Raw genomic sequence first — 19,978 nt, forward strand, 5'->3', positions numbered from 1 at the left:
ATCTTGGAGAAGTCGCTTGCCTGACAGCACAATGCCGATGAGTAGCCTGATGATGTCTGCTTTAGTACCAGAGCTCCTCTTGGCATCCTCTCCTTTTAATTCATTGTCCTCACTTCCCAGGAAATCCTGTAGTCCAGGGATTAGCAGCACAGGCTGTTGAGCTGGATTCAAATGTGACTTTGGGCAAGTGTCTAAGCTTTCTGAGCCTTCATTTCTTCATCTATAAAATGGGTGCCAATAGTAACAGCACCTACCTCTTGGGGTTATTGCAAAACGTGTAAAAGTGCTCCACGCCGTTCATGGCATGCATTAAGCGCCCAGTGTATGCTCACCCTCACTCTCCTTCATCTGACAATACTTTGGTACTCACAGAGGATGCCAGCCTCCTTTGGGCATGGTTACTGCCAGTTCTCCCACGGTTCTCCCACTGTGTCCACCAGCCTGTACTGCTGAGATGCCAGCAACCCTGCCCCTAAACCTCAACAGTGTGGGAGGGGGACCCCACTTGCAGCCCACGCCCTGGAGATCCACAGGCAGGTGGCTCTGGCCTTGGGCCAAGGTGGCCCAAATTTTGTCCTCTGTTGCTCACTCAACCTCACAAACTATAATTATTTCTCTTAACACTGTTATCATTACTTCAGATCTTTAAGAACTTACTTTTTCTTCCATTTTCATTCATTATTTACAGAGTGCCTGCCAGGTGCCAGGCACAATGCTAGGTGGCCGGAATATAAATGGCGATTCAGACACAGCCCCCCAGGATTCACAGGGAAGCAAGGGAGGTAGACCCATAGGAGAGCAAATCTAAAACACTCTGGGCTTCCCTAATGGTGCAGTGGTTGAGAGTCCACCTGCCGATGCAGGGGACACGGGTTCGTGCCCGGGTCCGGGAAGATCCCACATACTGCGGAGCGGCTGGGCCCGTGAGCCGTGGCTGCTGAGCCTGCGCATCTGGAGCCTGTGCTCCGCAATGGGAGAGGCCACAGCAGTGAGAGGCCCACGTACCGCAAAAAAAAAAAAAAAAAAAAAAAAAATCTAAAACACTCTGATCAGCACTTATGATAGAAGATGTATATGGTGTCCTGGAGGCATATTGCTCTATTCAACAAACAGTTACTGAGCACCTATGTTGTAGATGACATTTTGTTCAACAGTGAAAACACAGTGGTGGAAAAGCCAGGAACTATTCCTTCTCACATGGAGTTTAGAATCTGATATCTGCACCAGCTTCTCTCCATATACTCCCTATGGCTAGTCTAGATGGCTTAGGCATGCCTGACTCTCCTCTCTGACTCCGAGGATGGGTTTGTAATCAAGACTTGGCCAGTGGGAGTTTGGTCACAGTCACTGGTTCAGGAGTGGGCAAATGATCCAAGTGTCCATTGACGGCCAGCACCTAGACATCTGCTGGAGCTACTGAAAAAGGGATCATCTCAGTTTGCTGGGATGTAAACCTGGAGGGACCAATGTATCTCTATCAATATTTAGGGAGGACCAGGCTGACGATGAAAATATCAGCCAGGAAAAGAGAGACAAGAGATGAAGAAAGAAAGACTTCTGTTGATATTCTTTTAGCCACAGTCATACTGAATGATGCTGGACGTAGCCATACCTGAAGACATTATTACACCTTGATTTTATAGTTAACTGAGCATTTTTGACTCAGCCAGTTTTAAGGGATTACTGTCACTTGCAAATGAAAAAATTCTAACGCACTAGGCAAAGAAAGAGGAAGTAGAAAGTTCTGTGAAGAGAGAACAGCATTTCCCAGCCCAGGACGTTGCAGATTTCATATCAAGTACAGATCTGTGGGAAGAGAGGTCTGATGGAAAAGGCAACTTAGCGTGCCAGTGATCCCAGTGGATGGGGCTCAAACACCAAAGCCAGAGGTTACAAACTGGTCCATGGACCAAATCTGACAAGCAAATAGGATCTGTTACTTGCCTACATGTTTCTAATTGACCAGGCAAGACAAAGGCTGTATCTCTTCTGTTCAATTACATCCTCAGCCCTATGTGAGCAGTATCCTCACATAATAAGTATTCAGTAAACATTTACTGAATTGATGGATGAATGGATACTGGAGTTGGGTGATTTTCAATAAACATCCAGATTTCTAGCTCCTTTTGAAAAATTAGAAAAATAGTAAGCTGGGGCTGAGTAGCAGCCGTTCCCTGTAGACAGAAGCTGTTCCCTCCATTTTACCACAGTCCTCACCACTCTCTATTGTCTCATATGGCACCCACTTCATTTCTATACAACATTGCCGGCATGTAAGCATTTATGTTTGCTGACCTAAGCCATTATGGGAATTTTCCAGGTTAAATTGACTCTAGTCCCTGAAAAGGGTGCAGCCAGAGAGCCTGGGTTATCACTTGCCTTGCTAGCCCTTTAAGCATCCCTCCTGAGAGAGCAGGGCCTCACTTCTGCCAGAGTCTGTGGACTTTAGGAGGTCAAAAATGTCACAAACTCACCCCACATCTTGTTCTTCCTTTGCTTCCAACATTTCCAAGATGGGGAACATGAATCATTCAAAATTCAAAATAATCTATTTCAGTTTTTTTTGTTTGTTTTTTTAGTAAGATCACAGGCAGGTTTTTTTTTTTCTAAAATGCTTTACAAATGCTAAGTTTGTTATTATTACCGCATATTCCACTGGGCCATTGCCTGCAAGGAATCAATGGGTAAGGAAAATGTAGTTGATTAAGGTGATCAAGAAAATCAAATAGCTTCACACTAAACTAGTCAAAGACCTTAAAGTATTTGGAATGGTCCCACTCCTGTCAGAGAGAGGGACCCCAAAGTGAATGCAATGGGGGGCACTCACTGACCAAATCACAAATTAAAGTCTACAAGGTACAGACCTATTGAGATCCCAGGAAATCCATTAGGCATGGCTCTTGTGGATACCCTGTCAGCAGCTGGGAAGCACTGCAATTTTGTGGTTAAGGGAATGGATTTCAGCTAAACAGATCCAGGTTTGAGGTCTGGCTCTGTCACTTCCTATCTGAAAGTGCTGAGTTTCTCAGCCTCAGTCTCTGTAAATGCCAATAAGAATAGAAAACACTTCTTCAATTGAAATGAAGGTTAAATAAGGATTGTGAGGTTTCGGTATTAATACAAACACTTAGCAGAGCTTCCAGCACCCAAGAAATGCTGAGTAAACATTAGTTATGCTATTCTAAAAGAGAAATGGCATGAAAGTTTGCCCCAGATCAAGCAATAAACTTCATTCATGCCCATGCTCACTCATATATAGACTGTTCTATTCGACCTATCATCTGCAGGCATTCTGCTAAGCCCCAGGATAAGGAAGTGATCTTGGTATTTAAATTCTAGCTGGAGAAACACACACATAAACAATTACCAGATCATTTTACAAGTTCATACAAAGGATGAACAAAGTTCATACAAAGGACGAACAAAGGCCTAGAGGATGAAATTACTCTGCCAGGGAGAGTCTGAAGTTCTTAGAGAGGCAAATCTATAGAAGCAGAGAGTAGATTAGTGGTTGCCTGGGGTTGAGGGTAGGAATGGGGATTGATACAAAAGGGCACAAAACATCTTTTCTGGGGAGAAGGAGATGTTCTAAGTTGGACTGTGGTGATGGTTGCACAACTATGTAAATTTGCTAAAAACCGTTGAGTTGTATACTTAAGTGAATTTTAGTAAATCGTATCTCAATAGATTGTTTTTTTTAAAGAGTTCACAGAGAAAATACCATGTAAGCTAAGTCTGCAGGTTGGGTAGGATTCACTATAAAGAGAGGATTTAGTTTTCCTCCAGGTCCTGGCATAGAAGCAAAGGCAGAGAGTGGGCAGAACTCAGCTGATCGGGGACCAGCAACGTGGCAGGTGGAGGGAGAGATGTGGGGAAAGGCGGCATGAGGTATCCCACCTAGTGTTGAACTGCGGGGCAGGGGGCTTCCCCAGGATACAGCTGTATCACCCCACCCTCAGAAATGCCTGGTCTCTTGCTGTTTCACCTTCTGTCTCCCACGCAAATGGTGGGCTTCGGCTTTGCCTAAAAAAAATACGTGCTCACTGATTAAAACCTGGAGTCCCCTCACAGGACAGGATAACAGAGCGAAGTGTTTGATTTCTCTGCTGTTTCCCCAGTTGAAGCTTCCCCTTCACTGGTACTTAGGGGATTTGTAGCTTCTATACGGAAACGGCACAAGAGGTTTCTCTGCTTAATCCCCAGATCTTCATAGTTGGGGCGGCATTCGGTTTCTGTTTCAAGAGCACCACTGTGAAATGTGTGACAGCCAGCTTCGAGCTGGGAGAAATCAAGGCGATCAGAAAGCCTTTTTTTTTTTTTTTTTTCCGGTACGCGGGCCTCTCACTGTTGTGGCCTCTCCCGTTGCGGAGCACAGGCTCTGGACGCGCAGGCTCAGCGGCCATGGCTCACGGGCCCAGCCGCTCCGCGGCATGTGGCATCCTCCTGGACCAGGGCACGAACCCATGTCCCCTGCATCGGCAGGCGGACTCACAACCACTGTGCCACCAGGGAAGCCCCAGAAAGCTTTTAAAGTTGAGAAAGCTGAGGCCAAAGCAGCACCTTTCAAGATTTCTACCCAGGCCACAATTTCCCCTCTGTTGTCCCACCTGCCAATGTAGCAGACGGGGTTATAGTCTCTGACCCCACCCTCCTGACCTAGGGTGACTGGATCCCTGGTCCCAGCTGAGCCATTTACATGATCTTTCCAAAGGGTTTAGAACACCACTGAGGAATGTGCATTGCTCTGGGCTGGTCAGTGGACCTGCATCCACGTGGAATTGACATCTGCTCTGGAGACAGTGATGGACTTGACCTTTCCCCTCCATTCTGACAGCTTTCTGGTTTCCAAGTCTAGTCCTCTCTGAGATTGGGTTCACTTTATGACACCCCTGGGATTTATTAAATGCTCTGGATGCTTCCAGTAAATTCCTATATTTTGCTTACACAAGTTGGAAATGGATTCCTTTCACTTGTAACCACAGTGTCCTAATTGAGTCAGAGAGTGGTTGGCCCAAATCACAAAGCAAAATTGACACCAGAATCCTTCTCTCCTGCCAGACCACGGATCTTGATGTTCATTACCCAAGATGGTAGAGGTCAGCTGCTCATCAAGTCTGGGCACCCACACAGAATTCATGTGATTGTTTCCAGAAGCAAGTCCACCTCAAGTTCAACCTGAGAAGGGAATGCATTTTATAAAAGAGGGAAAGGTTGTGGAAATCATAAATAGAAAGACAAGCCAGGAGAGGCAAGCAGGGGTTATAGTCGCAGGACTTTACGGCCATTGCAACAACTTTAGTTTTGCTTAAAGGGGGTGATACAGGAAAATGGGTTGAAATATGTAAAACACAGAGCAGTGTCTAGTACAAAATGCTGTGCTAGTTATTATTAAATACTAGTTAGTATCCTGAGGGTAATGGGAAGTACTTGAAAGACTGTTAGCAGAGGTAATATCACTTTTAGATTTTGAAAGGTCCCGTGGATGTAGGGTGAAGAATGAACTGGTAAAGAGCCTCAGAGGGTTGAGGAAGAAGATAGAAGGCTGTTGTTACCCTCAAAATGGGAAAGGATAGTATCTTTAATAAGAGTGGGGCCAGTGGATAGAGAGAGGAGCTGATAGACTTAAAGGGATGCTTAAGAGGTAGAACTGACAGGACTTAGTGACAGACTGACTATTTGGAATAAAAAAGCAAGCAGCTCAGAGACTATTCTCAGATTTTGGACTGAACAACTAGATGGTTGGTCATGTCATTTAACGGAGACAAGCACTAGAAGAAAACTAAGTTGCATGGGGTGGTGATAAGTTTCATCTCTGGGCACTTTGCATGTGAGGTGAATGCGAAATAGCCAAGTGAAGATGTCAAGTAAGCATCTAGATACTGATGCCTAAAGCTGGGAGGAGTAAACCTAAAAAAGGAAACATTTTAAGTCATTGTTGTTGCAAAGTTGAAGCCATGAGTATGGATGAGATGTTCCAATGGGAGTGCCCAGAGTCACATTCCAGAGAAAGCCAATGGGATCTACTTAAGCATGATGGATGCTGTAGCCCACGGAGCACCCCACCAATGCCTCAAGCCCCAGCTCAATAAATAGTTACTTACTGAATAAACAATCAGTCAAATTCATGAACGGGATTGAAAGCTAGAGTGGCATATCAGATCCTTCTGTGGAGGCAGTGAGAGGGAATCATAGCCTGGAACCAACTTTGGGGTTTATTTCCCCAGTTTTATTGAGAAATAATTGGCACATACCACTGTATATATTTACGGTGTACAGCATGATGGTTTGATTTACAGATACTGTGAAATGCTTACCACAGTAGGTTCAGCTAACATCCATCTCCTCATATAGACACAATAAAAAGAAAACAAAGGAGAAAAGAAAAAGAAATTGTCTCCTTATGATGAGAACTCTCAGGATTTACTCTCTTAACTTTCCTATACATAGTACAGCAGTGTCAGCTGCTGTCATCATGTTAGATATGACATCCCTGGTACTTAAGTATAACAAAGCTATACCTTTTGACTACCTTCCTCCAATCCCCCCATCCCCCATCCCCAACTTTGATAACCACAAGTCTGACCTCTTTTTGTATGAGGTGTTGTTGTTGTTATTGTTTTTTTTAAGATTCCACAGATAATTACAACAAAAAGAATAAAATACCTAGGAATAAACCTACCTAAGGAGACCAAAGACCTGTATGCAGAAAATTATAAGACACTGATGAAAGAAATTAAAGATGATACAAATAGATGGAGAGATATACCATGTTCTTGGATTGGAAGAATCAACATTGTGAAAATGACTCTACTACCCAAAGCAACCTATAGATTCAATGCAATCCCTATCAAACTACCACTGGCATTTTTCACAGACCTAGAACAAAAAATTTCACCATTTCTATGGGAACACAAAAGACCCCGAATAGCCAAAGCAATCTTGAGAAAGAAAAACATAGCTGGAGGAATCAGGTTCCCTGACTTCAGACTATACTACAAAGCTACAGTAATCAAGACAGTATGGTACTGGCACAAAAACAGAAATATAGATCAATGGTACAGGATAGAAAGCCCAGAGATAAACCCATGCACATATGGTCACCTTATCTTTGATAAAAGGAGGCAAGAATATACAGTGGAGAAAAGACAGCCTCTTCAGTAAGTGGTGCTGGGAAAACTGGACAGCTACATGTAAAAGAATGAAATTAGAACGCTCCCTGACACCATACACAAAAATAAACTCAAAATGGATTAAAGACCTAAATGTAAGGCCAGACACTATCAAACTCTTAGAGGAAAAATTAGGCAGAACACTCTATGACATAAATCACACTAAGATCCTTTTTGACCCACCTCCTAGAGAAATGGAAACAAAAACAAAAATAAACAAATGGGACCTAAGGAAGCTTAAAAGCTTTTGCACAGCAAAGGAAACCATAAACAAGACGAAAAGACAACCCTCAGAATGGGAGAAAATATTTGCAAATGAAGCAATTGACAAAGGATTAATCTCCAAAATTTACAAGCAGCTCATGCCGCTCAATATCCGAAAAACAAACAACCCAATCCAAAAATGGGCAGAAGACCTAAATAGACATTTCTCCAAAGAAGATATACAGATTGCCAATAAACACATGAAAGAATGCTCAACATCATTAATCATTAGAGAAACGCAATCAAAACTACAATGAGGGGCTTCCCTGGTGGCGCAGTGGTTGAGACTCCGCCTGCCAATACAGGGGACACAGGTTCATGCCCTGGTCCTGGAAGATCCCACATGCCATGGAGCGGCTGGGCCCGTGAGCCATGGCCACTGAGCCCGCGCGTCTGGAGCCTGTGCTCTGCAACGGGAGAGGCCACAACAGTGAGAGACCCACGTACTGCAAAAAAAAAAAAAAAAAAAACTACAATGAGATATCATCTCACACCAGTCAGAATGGCCATCATCAAAAAATCTACAAACAATCAATGCTGGAGAGGGTGTGGAGAAAAGGGAACCTTCTTGCACTGTTGGTGGGAATGTAAATTGATACAGCCACTATGGAGAACAGTATGGAGGTTCCTTAAAAAACTACAAATAGAACTACCATATGACCCAGCAATCCCACTACTGGGCATATACCCTGAGAAAACCATAATTCAAAAAGAGTCATGTACCAAAATGTTCATTGCAGCTCTATTTACAATAGCCAGGACATGGAAGCAACCTAAGTGTCCATCAACAGATGAATGGATAAAGAAGATGTGGCACATATATACAATGGAATATTACTCAGCCATCAAAAGAAACGAAATTGAGTTATTTGTACTGAGGTGGATGGACCTAGAGTCTGTCATACAGAGTGAAGTAAGTCAGAAAGAGAAAAACAAATACTGTATGCTAACACATATATATGGAATGTAAAAAAAAAATGGTCATGAAGAACCTAGGGGCAAGACGGGAATAAAGAAACAGACTTGCTAGAGAATGGCCTTGAGGACACGGGGAGGCGGAAGGGTAAGCTGGGACACAGTGAGAGAGTGGCATGGACATATATACACTACCAAACGTAAAACAGATAGCTAGTAGGAAGCAGCCACATAGCACAGGGAGATCAGTTCGGTGCTTTGTGACCACCTAGAGGGGTGGGATAGGGAGGGTAGGAGGGAGGGAGACGCAAGAGGGAAGAGATATGGGAACATATGTATATGTGTAACTGATTCACTTTGTTATAAATCAGAAACTAACACACCATTGTAAAGCAATTATACTCCAATAAAGATGTTTAAAAAAAATTCCAAAAAAATAAGATTTCATGCATAAGTGATATCATACAGTATTTATCTTTCTCTGTCTGACTTATTTCACTTAGCATAAGGTTTTCAATGTTATCCATGTTGTCTCATATAGTAGGATTTCCTCATTTTTATGCCTGAATAATATTCCTTTTTATATATACGTATGTGTATATATATATATGGAATATTTATATATACACCACATCTTCTTTATCCATTCATACATCAACCACTTAGGTTGGTTCATGTCTCGGCCATTGTAAATAATGCTGCTATAAACATGAAAGTTCAGGTATCTTTTTGAATTACTGTTTTCATTCTCTTTGGATATATTCCCAGAAGTGGAATTGCTGGATCATATGGTAGTTCTATTTTTAATATTTTGAGGATTTCCATAGTGGCTGTACCTGTAATCAATGTTTATTTCCTGAATTCTAGGCTGTCTTTGACAATCATTCATATATATATATATATATATATATATATATATATATATATATATGTATACACACACACACAAACATACATATATTTTTTTTAGAAAAAACAGAGAGGCAGAAGTTGCAAGTACATAAAACATGTCTGAAGTGTCATTCCCAAAACAAACAAAAAATCCCCAAACTTGATTGTATTGTAGAAATCTATTCATTACTATTGTTCCAAAATATCTTTCTCTTTGATAGATGTCTTAGGTTTCAGGCACCAGAATTATAGAAGAGCCACCCCTGAGCTTTCTAGCATGGACATAGGGAAACAGAAAAGTATCAGGCAAGCTTGGCTGAGAGCAGACATTTAATAACTTTGTTTAATATGAAGGCAGAATATAGCCTTGAGTACTGTATCTTCCTTCCAACTAGCATCAGCTTTTCCTCCCAACTCAAAAAGCTCTCAAAAACCCCTGCCACCTCCTCAAAAGAAATTCCAGAGAAGAGTAAACTGGAATTTGAAGAGTGTCACCCTACAATGCCTTGTTTGAAATTCATTCAGCATATGGATTTGTGCAACAGTGGTGAAAAAAAATGGAAGAAGCAAAGAGCAATAAAAACAAGGTTGGTGAACTTGATGTAGTAGAGTCAGAAAACCTAATTTTTTAGGTGGCTGCTAAGGCCATCAAGCAATTGTGTTTCTATCAAAAAAGTTTATATTATATTCTAGATGCCACCACTCCAATGGGCCCTTCAGAGGAAAACTGACTGATGGCCCTGGCCTTCTGCCACAGCTGAGTGGACCAGGGTGAGACCCAGCCCAGGGCAGCTATTCTATATGGCAGTAGTTGTTAAATTTTAATGTACAGAAGACTCACCCAGAAAACTTGTTAAAATACGGTTTTCTAGGATGCATGCTCTGAGACTGGAATTCAGGAGGTCAGCACGTAGGCCATAGATTTGCATTTCCAACAAGCTCCCCTGTGGTGATGCTGATGTTGCTGGTGCCTGGGACTGGGTGCAAGCATTTTGCTTAACAGCTGCTATCTCTGCCATGGCAAGGATGCTCAGATATCCAGCATGCCCAGAAGAGTGCCAGGCCATAGTAATTGCTCAATAAATATTTGTTGAATAAACAGTCCTCTCTTGAGGAGTTGCAATATTTAGAGACAGCCAGTTAGCAGATAAGAGAAAGGCCAAAAATACAAATAAAGAAGGCTGTGGGAAGAAGCCACGAGACAGCAAAAGCCACAAGGCAACCAAAGGCATAGGCTTGCAGTGGCCATGTATGAGTCAAAACTTAGAGAGAAGAGGGAAGTTCATCAGTAGTGTCCAGGGTAATAGAAGCAAAAGCTAAGATTCATTGACTTGCCTACAAATAACAAATGCTGGAGAGGGTGTGAAGAAAGGGAACCCTCCTACACTGTTGGTGGGAATGTAAATCGGTGCAGTCACTATGGAGAACAGTATGGAGGTTCCTCAAAAAGCTAAAAATAGAGCTACCGTATGATCTAGCAATTCCACTCCTGGTCATATATCTGGACAAAACTATAACTCGAAAACATACATCCATCCCTATATTCATAGCAGCACTATTTACAATAGCCAAGACATGGAAGCAACCTAAATGCCCATCAAAAGATGAATGGATAGGGCTTCCCTGGTGGCGCAGTGGTTGAGAGTCCGCCTGCCGACGCAGGGGACGCGGGTTCATGCCCCGGTCTGGGAAGATCCCACATGCCGCGGAGCGGCTGGGCCTGTGAGCCATGGCCGCTGAGCCTGTGCGTCCAGAGCCTGTGCTCCGCAACGGGAGAGGCCACAACAGTGAGAGGCCCGTGTACCGCAAAAAAAAAAAAAAAAAAAAAAAAAAAAGATGAATGGATAAAGAAGACGTGGTACATATATACAATGGAATATTAGACATAAAAAAGAATGAAATCATGCCATTTGCAGCAACATGGGAGGTACCTAGAGACTGTCACAGTAAGTAAAGTAAGTCAGAAAGAGAAAGACAAATACCATATGATATCACTTATATGTGGAATCTAAAATATGGCACAAATGAACTTATCTACAAAACAGAAACAGGCTCACAGATACAGAGAACAGACTTGTGGTTGCCAAGGGGGAGGGAGTGGGGGAGGGGTAGATTGGGAGTTTGGGGCTAGCAGATACAAGCTATATATAGAATGGATAAACAACAAGGTCCTATTGTATAGCACAGGGAACTATATTCAATATCTTGTGATAAACCATAGTGGAAAAGAATATGAAAAAGAATATATATATATATCTGAATCACTTTGCCGTACCCCAGGAACTAATACAACATTGTAAATCAGCTATACTTCAATAAAATTTTTTTTAATTAAGAAAAAAAAGAAAACAAGGGCTTTTGAGGGAAATCAAAGACGAACAGGGTGGAAAGAAGCACAGATCCCATAGTCACATGAGGAAGAAGACTTCAATCCACACTCTCTGCTTTATAGATGCTTAGCCCCTGGCTTCACTGATAGTTACTGAGGAGAAACTGGGCCTTTTTCTTGGGTCCCTTGGTTAGCCAAGTTTCTTGGAAGACTTATTTATAGACTGAATTTAATTCCTTTCTTCCCTTTCATTTTTCAACCCCCTCAGATAGAGATTATTTCCTTATCACTCCTCTAAAATGATTGCCAAATCCTCAGGATACATTTAGGGTCTCACCTTCTCACACCTCCCAGCAGCCTTCAGGCACAAGTGGCTATGCCATCACTTTGAACACTAGCCCTTCTCAACTTTGGTGGCACCAGCTTTCCTATCCCCCCTCCAAATCATTTGGCCACTCTTTCTCCTAACCTGGGTCCTCATATTCTTCCTACCATGTTAGAATTTGCCAGGGCTCAGGCCTGGACTGATTCTCACTCCACATGGTCTCCCTAAGTGATGCCCTAAGTCCCATGACTTGCAAAACCAGTTATTGCCAATGACACCCCAAATTAACTGATGCCCTGAGCTCAGGCTAATACCTACAAGTACTTTCTCAACCACTCTATCTGCATGTCTACTAGACATCTCACACTTAACATATCCAAACAGAATTCTTGATGTCTCCCCAACCCCCAAACACATCCCATCTTCTCTAGTTAGTTCCAGTAATGATAACTTTTAAAATGCATTGCCAACTTTTAACAATCATGGAAGTTCCTACAAAAAAATGGAAAGATCTGTTCACACGGGGCCCCTATTCCCACAGGGTGAAGGATTACTCCAGGAAGCCCATGCACGTTCCAATTTTTAAATCCCTGGCTGGCTCACTGCACACAGATACATCACCTACCTAGCCTCTGTGGGCATTCAGCATGGCACTCCTACACCAGCCTCCTCTTGCACTTTTCTCCCCACTGAGCACACTAGCATCCATCCACATGGGCTTTATTTTCGTTCCGTAACTGAGCCTGGTTCTTTTCTGCCTCAGTGCCTTCCCTCTGTCATGAAAAAGTCCTCCTTCCTTACCAAGCTGTCCCTACTCATCTTGCAGATTTCGGTCAAATGTCACTTCCATTAGCCTCATCACCAGCCCCCATCTAAACTGCCCTTGTCATGTGCTCCTTCGTGGCACTCCCTACAATTTCTAATTCTGCACATGTGTGCTGAACAGTTTAGGGCCATCTCTCCTCACACAGGCTGTAAACTCCTTAAAAGTCCATCATCTAATGGTATTCATCTCTGGATATCTAGTGCTTGGCACAGAATAAATATCCAATAAATACTGGCTAGATGAGTGAGTGAATGAATGTCATCTACTTTATAATATGCCGAGGGTCGGCTTCCTCATCTGTAATGTGATGACAATGATATTTGCCCTTCTTTGGACATGTATTACTTGATAGACCAAATAAAACCATGAGCTAGCACGCCATTTCATTACATTTTTATTCTCCAGGAGAGAAAGGCTATTCTACCCACATCTGTATCATCAGCACCTGGTATAAAGTTACTGGGCAATGAATGTGTGTTGAATTGAATTGCTATTATTATTTGTCTGAAGAAAGATCAAAACAAAAGTTGATGGTAGCTCCCCAGTCCATAGTTAATGCTCCTACCCATCTATCTCAAAAAGATGCTTTGACCCGATCATAAGGTTTGGAGATCTTAAAGTAAGCATGTTTGGGGTGAATCAATACATTTATGGCCTAGGGCAAAGGGTTTTTTGTTTTGTTTTGTGTTTTCCCTGAATGAGTTTCTGTTTCTTACCTGTTTATCTTTGGAAAGGCACCTGAAGTTCATCAATAAAGGTGATGTTCATTACTTGAAGGTTTGTTTAGGCAGCAGAAGAAAACAGCTGTAGATTATAGAAGGTCTGTTTTCACCCAAAGACATCAAATATCTAGATCACATGTACAGCAATGGTTAAAGCTAAGCTGTACAATGATGGGGAGGGGATGCCCAAACCTGGTCTGTGGGTATGGGCAGCGTAAGGATACTCATACTCATCCAAAAAGCTCACCTCCATGACTCCCCAGTGCACATGTGAGAGTAACCCATATGGATTCAGTCTACGTAGCCCATCTATGGCTCTCCTGTCCAATTCACAGCCTGGTGCGTTTAGAAAGCGTGATAATAGACTGCATGCTTGGGATTTCCCTGGCAGTCCAGTGGTTAAGACTCCATGCTTCCAATGGAGGGGTCGCCAGTTTGATCCCTGGTCAGGGAACAAGATCACACATGCCCCACGGTATGGTCAAAATAAATAAGTAAGTAAAATAGGCTGCATGTTTACTGAGCCCCTACTATGTGCTAGAACCTAGCGAGGCATCTTCCCAGCTCATTTAACCCCTACCTAGGAGGGATCGTTATCTCTTTTTAGAGATGTAGAAATGGAGGTTCAAGTAGGTTAACTTGCCCAAGAACATAAAATTGGCCAATGATGAAAAGCAGTGGTACCCGCATTGAAGAATGGATTCAAAGAACAACACAGCAACAACAAAGGATGTACTACACCAAGACACCTGTACGTTTCAGAGTCTGCGCTGCCCCATAGAGCGTCAAACAGCTAATCACTTTCTTCTTGAGCTAGCATGGCCATATCTCAGAGCACATCATGATATTGTTGAAGGAACATGCGTTTTGGAATCACATCTCGATTTGAGTTCTTCCTCTGCTACTAATGAGCTATGTGCTGCCAGGAGATTTGTCTCTCTATACCACTGGTCAGGTGATCACGTGTTCTGTGGTTGTCTGGCCTATAACAGACCCATAATGAATGATATTTCCACTTTTCCTCCTTTCTGCCTCAAGGAAGTAAACATCACCATGATGTTTACCCTAAAAACCAACACTGATAACTTTCCTTTTTTTCTTTTTTTTTTAACACGCCAAGGCACCCAGCTAAGCCTTTAACATACCATACTTTCATTTAATCCTCACAAACCCTTTTTCTTCCAGATCGTGGAACTGAGTCCTGGAGAGGTTAAATAGCTTGCTCTATCTTAGTAATGGGGCCAGGACTCTGACTTGAACCCTAGCCTATTTTAAGCTGGATTCCAAGCTATTTAATACTATGCCACACTGCCTCTTTCCTTACACTCCTAGACAATAAATATTGAGAAAGTATAAGCTTTTTTTGTTCATTCGTGTTTTTCACAATAATATTCCCTAACCTGGCATTCTATGTTTATGCATAATCACCAGAAAAATTTAAAGGTAGAAAGATCAGGAGACATCAGCTCAGGTTGTATAAAAATCAGCCAGCCTGATCTGACATTACGATGGGCAGGAAATTACCAGAAGTTCAATATTATCTGTGGGAGTCTACCTTGGATATTATGTTACCTTTAAAGTATTCTTAGAACTCCAAACACATCCACAGATGTTAAGCAGTTGAAATTTTCATGACATGACTGTATTTTCCTCGACAATTCCTTGTGCATCAAGAAGAGGGAAAGGGGCTTCCCTGGTGGTGCAGTGGTTGGGAGTCCGCCTGCCGATGCAGGGGACGCGGGTTCGTGCCCCGGTCTGGGAGGATCCCACGTGCCGCGGAGCGGCTGGGCCCGTGGGTCATGGCCGCTGGGCCTGCGCGTCCGGAGCCTGTGCTCCGCAGCGGGAGAGGCCACGGCAGTGAGAGGCCCGCGTACTGCAAAAAAAAAAAAAAAAAAAAAAAAAGAAGAGGGAAAGGGCCGAGAAATGGAGGGAAGAGGCAAATTTTAAAACAGAATTTAGAAGCAGGTGCGTTTGTGTTTCTCACTCCAGGCCAGGCTCTCCTCTCCTCGCTGTTGCTTCAGAGAAGCAGCAAAGTGATCGATCTGGCTCAGAGGTGATGCTCTTCACAGAACCTCTTCCAGGAATCTCGCAGGGCTACTGAATATTTGAAGGATCTGGGCTTCCAAGAACGAAATACAAAGAAGAATGAAACATGTCATGCTTTAGAGCAGTGGTTCTCAACCATGGGTTATTTTGCACCCCAGCAGACATCTGACAATGTCTGGGGTCATTTTTGGTTGTCACAATGGGGAAGGGTGCTCCTGGCATCTAGTGGAGAGATGCTAATAAATATCCTACAATGCACAGGACAGCCTCCCGCAAGAAAGAATTATCTGGGTATAATGTCAACAATGCTCCCATCAAGAGACCTTGCTTTAAGGGAAGTGTCTCTGTTTTTGAATTTTTAAAAAAAATTATCACCGAAAACGCAAATTACTACCAGCCTGTCAATAAAATGGTCTTTCTAAAACACACTCCTTTAGATTACTTCCTGAATGAGGCTCCACAGCTCATTGCCCCTTACAGGGTGGTCTGAAGCCCTAAGCACCACATGCGAGAAACTCCATGACCCGGATTGGCTATCTTCTCCTCACCTCCTACCCCACCAAGAGCCAATGGCGCTGGACTTCCTACCATCTCCCAGGCCAGCCTTGAAATTGCACCCCGCCCTGTGCCTTTGCACACCACTTTATCTCAGCCTGGGAATCTTTTCTTTCTTCTCCACCTTGCAAAACTCCATTCATCCCTCAAGGCTTCATGGCATCACCTTCTTCACCTTTTCGGAAAACACTTTTCACCAAAGCTTGTGGGTCAAGAGCATCAGCATCACCTCGGGGTTTATTAGAAAACCAGAATCTCAGGCCCTCATCCCAGACCTAGTGAATCAGAATCTGCCTTTCAACAAGATCCCAGGTGCTCTGTTTGCATATTAAAGTGCAAGGGAACTGCTGTAGGCAAGGTGAGCTGCCAGCCACATCTCCATACTTCCAGGACCTCCTAAATAGCCCCATACACCCAGATCGCTGGCTATACAGCAGTTGTCTGTTTGTGGGTCTGTCTTTCTCTCTACTTTGGGACCCTGATATGGAGAAGGATGCTATTTTATTTATCTTTGTATCGCTGGCAACAAAATAGAAGAGACACATAGCAGACACTCAATATTTACAGCTAAACAAATGAACAGCCTATTTATCCATGCTTCCTCCATCCCTGCCAAATGGAAACCCTACATCCTTCTCCAGACAGCTGAGCCCAGCCGTGGGTCCAGGACTAGCCTCGGGGGTATGATAACACTCCCCATCCAGTAGTTCTTAGAATTAAGAAGAGCCAGGACCCATCCTATAAAATCCCACTGAAGCTTACTGTGTGCCAAGCCCTTTGTGCAGTAGAGATACAATGTTACAGAAAACATACCTGAAGAGGACTCACGCCAGTGTTTAGCAGAGTACTGATCAGCATGTGAGAAACCAACAGGCCTGAGTTGAGGGAGGGAACCATCTGAAAGGACTAGCTGGAACCCTTTCTAGCAATCAAGGTCAAAATAGTGCCTGTCCCATCAGCTAGACCAGAAAACTTCACAGTTATGGAGTACTGGGTAGAGTACTCAGAGAGTCTTGCTTCAGTAGCCCTAAGGTAAACAATGTTTTAAATACTCAAATATTTGAAAATTAAGTAGAGACATGGAAGATATAAAAACATAAATCAAATTTCTAGCAATGAAAACTACAACGTCTAAGATAAAAATTATACTGGATTGGATTCATGGAAGATTTGATATCACAGAAGAAAATATTAGTGAACTTGAAGGCATAGGAATAGACACTGCAAAATGAAACACAAAGAGAGAAAAAGGAATTTTAAAAAAGTCAATGACCTATGGGTCAACATCAAGTAACCTAATATACACATAACTGTAGTTCCCAAAATCAGATAGACAGAAAAATACTTGAAAAAATAATAGCTGAAACCTTTCCAAATTTGATGAAAACTATAGACCTACAGACCTGGGAAATTGTGCAAATCCCAACCAAAGGAATAAAGAGCCCTGGAAACGAAAAAAGAAAAAAGAAAGGAAGGGAGGGAGGGAGGGAGGAAGAAAGAAAAACACACCTGGTCCCTATTTACTGGGGCTGATATTCTGGGGAGGAAAGCAGAAATGAACATGTCATCCCAGGGTGGTAGGTTCTACCAAATAGGAAGTCTGGGATGCTAGGGGAGCAGGTGTGACATGGGGTGGGCGTGGTGCTCCTGCTAACGTAGTCTTCTTCCTGAAAGAGTGACATTTTAGCTTAGGGGTTAAGGGTGAATGGGAGATAGCCAGGAAAAATGGAGTAAAAAAGTCTTCGGGGATGAGAGGAAACAGCAAAGATCCTAAGTTACAGAGAGTGTGACTGATGAGTTCACAGCATTTTCTACCCCAGGGGCCCAGATAATCCCTTAATTAGAGTCCTCTCTACACACGCTTTTGCCCCCTTCTGATGGGCTTTATCTTCTTTGCTTGGCTAGTGCTTGCTTTCCCAGCTGGACTTGAGACCTTCTCAATCAACAGCCCTCTTAGCCAAGGCCTAGACACCCTTCCCAGGCTCCTTAGAAGGCTAGACCGTGCTTTTCCCAAGACCCATCTTTTACCTGTTTCCTGCTGCATTTAGACAGGTGGCCATCCCTCACTCATTCACTCATTCATTCACTCAGTATATTTATTTTGAGTCCTTCTCTGTGCCAAGTCCTGGGGCCACAGAGGTAAATAAAATAGACATAAAACAGGGCTTCCCTGGTGGCGCAGTGGTTGAGGGTCCGCCTGCCGATGCAGGGGACACGGGTTCATGCCCCGGTCCAGGAAGATCCCATGTGTCGCGGAGCGGCTGGGCCCGTGAGCCATGGCCGCTGAGCCTGCGCGTCCGGAGCCTGTGCTCCGCAACAGGAGAGGCCACAGCAGTGAGAGGCCTGTGTACCGCAAAAAAACAAAACAAAACAAAGCAAAAAAAAAACAGACATAAAACAGAACAAAACCAAAACCTGCCCTTCTTCTCTGGACTCTGCCAGGGACTGGCAGCGGGAGATGGGTACAAGGAGGAGAGAGCTCCCAGGCAAGCTCTGCCTGAGCCAGCCCTAAGATGCCCCGCCTGCCCATAAAGCCATCTCCAGGGCACTCAGACCTTCCCACCACCTCCTGCAGTCTACTGTGGTGACCGCCATTACTGCATGCCCCCTAAGTAAATGGGAGGTGTTTTCTAAGGAATCTGATTTCATGATTCTTTAAGGAGCTATCGGCATGGAAAGCACCCGGGATGGAGCAGCCTCCCCTGACTGATAGCACTTATCTGGGTTACTCTATCTTACAGAGATTCATTCTGTAATTTCTGGGGCCTCAGAGAGAATGTCTTCATATTTCTCAATACATTAAACTGCACTCACTATTCGTTGGCCCTAACAGCTCCATTATCAAAGAGCCCAATATTATTACCAGGCATTAAGTTATCTACAATTATTTTGTTTTATTCTCCATTTTGGTGAGATAAGCCATGCAGACTGGGCAAGTCTGGGCATCGTTTGCAATTTGTATGTGAGTTCAACAAAGAGCATGGAGCCTTATCTAAACTCCTTCCTGGGGTTTTTCATTGGACCTCTTGCTGTGCCTTCTTCTTAGTAAGAATGTTATAATAATGCTCCATATCAGGGGTCAGCATACTATGGCCTGGGGGCCAGTGTGGCTGCTTCTGCAAATGGAATTTTCCTGGAAAATGGCCACACCTGTTCGTTTACTTTTTTTTTTTAATTAATTAATTTATTTTTGCCTGCATTGGGTCTTCGTTGCTGCATGTGGGCTTTCTGTAGTTGTGGCGAGCGGAGGCTACTCTTTGTTGCAGCACGTGGGCTTCTCATTGCAGTGGCTTCTCTTGTTGCAGAGCACGGGCTCTAGGCACATAGGCTTCAGTAGTTGTGGCACGTGGGCTCAGTAGTTGTGGCTCACGGGCTCTAGAGCGCAGGCTCAGTAGTTGTGGCACCCGGGCTTAGTTACCCCGTGGCATGTGGGATCTTCCCGGATCAGGGCTCGAATCCATGTCCCCTGCATTGGCAGGCGGATTCTTAACCACTGCACCACCAGGAAAGCCCTCATTTACTTATTGCTTATGCTGCTTTCATGATAAAAACAGCAGGGCTGAGTAGCTGCAACAGAAATCATGGGCCCTCAAGACTAAAAATACTATCAGGCCTTTTTCAGGAAAAGACTGCCAACCCTTGAGCAATAGCTAATGTTTGTAGCATATAAATCCTGTGCAAAAATCCTTTATGTGGTTTGTGTCCTTTAATCCACATAAGATCCCATTTTACAGATGACACTATCGAGGCTGAGAAGTGATGGTCAGTCCAGGGTCCCAGCAGCGCTAAATAGCAGATTCGGGGTTCAAGCCTTTGTTGCATCAGCTGTGTCTGATTGACACATTCACATGCCTCTTGATATCTGAACTTGCACTGACCCCCTCGAGCTAAGGGACTTTGTCAAATGAGGCAGGTAAGTCACTTTTTCTCCCCTGA

The 19,978-nt window shown here is 43.5% G+C and overlaps 1 protein-coding gene across 2 annotated transcripts in view; it reads right to left on the bottom strand.

The window, feature by feature from the left end:
• HS3ST4 (heparan sulfate-glucosamine 3-sulfotransferase 4) overlaps positions 1-19,978 on the bottom strand; it is a gene marked incomplete at its 5' end in the record, with an annotated part of 400,611 nt that overhangs the window by 160,539 nt on the left and 220,094 nt on the right. The window lies entirely within an intron of this gene.

Source organism: Mesoplodon mirus (assembly GCF_964341445.2).
Source record: "Mesoplodon mirus genome assembly, chromosome: 15".
Classification (NCBI taxonomy): Eukaryota; Metazoa; Chordata; class Mammalia; order Artiodactyla; family Ziphiidae; genus Mesoplodon; species Mesoplodon mirus.